This window comes from Plecotus auritus (genome assembly GCF_963455305.1).
Source record: "Plecotus auritus genome assembly, chromosome: 4".
In the NCBI taxonomy this organism is placed as follows: Eukaryota; Metazoa; Chordata; class Mammalia; order Chiroptera; family Vespertilionidae; genus Plecotus; species Plecotus auritus.
Genome location: NC_137775.1, coordinates 186,788,118 through 186,790,884, shown reverse-complemented (window position 1 = coordinate 186,790,884; position 2,767 = coordinate 186,788,118).

Genomic DNA, 2,767 nt, shown 5'->3' with positions numbered 1-2,767 from the left:
TCTGGTTTCCCTGCTTCCACTCCACCCTCGTAGGCATTGTCCTAAGAGCAGACAATGCAATCTTTTTTTTCTTTTAAATTTTAATCTTTATTGTTGGAAGTATTACATCGGTCCTTCTTTTCCCCCATTAACCTCTTCCAGCTGTCCATTAAATCTTAAAAAAAAGAAAAGCCAACTATGTCACTGCCCTCTTTAAAATCCACCAGTGGCTTCTGATTGCACTTAGACTAAAAAGCCAATTCCTTTCCCCGGCCCCTGCCTGCCTCTGAGATCTTTCTTCTATCCCTTTTCCCCAGCTCACCTGGACTCCAACCATGCCGAGCTTCCTGCAGCCACAGGGATTATGTCAAGATCATTCCCATCTCAGGGCTTTGACCTTTGCAGTGCCCTCTACCTAGGATGTGTGTGCTCCCAAATTTCCTGTGGCTGGCTCTTGTCCTTCAACTCTCAGCTCAAAAGTTACTTCCTCAAAGAGGCATTTTCTGACACACACACCCCCATACCCACGTCACCACCTAGCATACTTCCCTTGAGGCATAGTAATCCCTCCTTTGGAAAACTGCTGTTTGAACTACTCTGTTATTGTGAGATAGTCCCTTGTTCTGTAAACTCTATCATTGTAAACTCTGTCGTTTTTATAGTCCCTTATTCTGTAAAATATCTGTTTTAGTTTGAACAATAGAAAGACATAAAAACTTAACTGTCTGACCTTGCAAGTTAGCCATCTAACGTAATAGACTAATACTGATAATCATTTCCATATTCTTATGCCAAGTGTTTTTTATTATGTACATTTGTTCATTATATCTGCAAACATAACTTACACAGAGCTCTTTGTAAAATCTGCAGACAAAGAGCTCAAAAAGGTATAAATAGGGAAAACTTCCTCTATGAGTTGCTCAGAGATTTGGGAGACATCTCCCTCTGGGTCCACTGGCATTAACAAAGACTCCTAATTAATTGGCTTGTTAAGGCATCTTGTAGCTATCTCGCTGATTTACGATACAACACCCTGATTTACTGCACTTCATAGCACCTGTCAGTATCTGAAATCACATCGTTTGTTAAGTTGATGCCAGGTGGCTTCTCCAACTGTAATATAAGTTCCAAGAGAACTATGTGGTTTACTCACCAGAGCATCCCTGATGTATGTGTCAAGGACTGGATGATGTATGTACATCATGTTTACATAGATAGGTGTGTGTGCACTATCAGTAACTTCTGAGGGCAGGACTGTGTCTTTTTCATCTTTTTGTCTTGCACATAGCAGGCACTTAATAAATATCTGTGGAGTAGTTAATGTGCATCCTATTTTCTTCCAAATATGATTAAGATGGGCAGTATTTTTGTCTGATTAAAAGATACCTGTGTTGCCAAAACCGGTTTGGCTCAGTGGATAGAGCGTCAGCCTGTGGACTGGGGGGTCCCAGGTTCGATTCCGGTCGGGGGCATGTGACTTGGTTGCGGGTGCATCCCCAGTGCGGGGTGTGCAGGAGGCAGCTGGTCGATGTTTCTCTCTCATCGATGTTTCTGACTATCACTCTTCCTTCCTCTCTGTAAAAAAAAATCAATAAAATATATTTTTTTAAAAAAAAATATCTGTCCACCCCAGTCACTTACAACAAAACATCCTATTTTTAAAAAAACACTTTCCCAGGACTTTTGTGCCGTTCTGACCATTTTCAGTGACGTGCAAAAGGCGGTTTCACAAAGCATTCTTTTATTGGCCTTCCATGCGATGCCTTTCATTCTCCTGAAAAAGACACACTGAAAACATTCCATTCTCAGGACAGGCATCCTGAAAGCTCTCAAGCTTCACCGACAATTTTTTTTTTTAAACCACGAAACCAACGATTCCTGGGTTTCTGTGGAAGAGAAATGAAGGACCGTTGTGGCCAGCTTGCCCCAGGGCTTTCGTCAGTGCCGGTTAGAATCTGGGTTAGAATCTGGGCTGTCGCAGCTGAGTTGCTCTGTTGTTTTACAACAGAAGCTGCAGAGCGACTCTCCTCAATTCATGCATTTCCATCACATAGAATGTCATAGACTGACTCCAGTAGAACAGGAAAGAAAGTCTTTTCTTGAAGCTTCTCCTCCCCCCATTAAATTCTCATGTGAAATTTATATTTTAATGTCCTAATTTTTTAAAGTTACTAAGCTAACTTCTCCTTAAGAAAGTAAACTTTTCTCAGTTCCCAGCATAACATATGCTTGATCTGTTCTCAACGAAATGAACTTTTGCCGGAGAAAGTGAAACCTTATAGTTATTTGTCTCTCCCTGGCACCAGCAATACTGGTGAGCAGCCTTCTCCGGTCTCCACCATCCCTCTTCCTCTTTCTTGGTCTTTATTGCCCGCTCCTCCGTTGACGGTAAATGATCAGATGTGTTCTACGTCTTTCAAAAGGAGGATGTTAATCTTTTTTCTTAAAAAAAAAAGTCCTCTCTTATTACAGAGGTATTTACATGGGATTTTTATTATCCCCAAACTCCATCAACTGAATAGTTTGCCATGTAGCATGTACATGGAATATACAGATTAACATAAGAGTTAACTAAACAAAAGTTACTGATAAAATAAGAAAACTTTAAGCTCTTTACTCATAAATGAAAATCCCACATAAAAGAATAATATTTCTATTAAAATACCCATTTCCCTATCATTCTTGTATTTAAATTGAATGGAAATCATCATTAAGTTGAAATAATCCACAACGTAATGCTGGTAGTGCACAGGGAACTGAGCATAAAAGGGAAGTACAGTAGGACAAC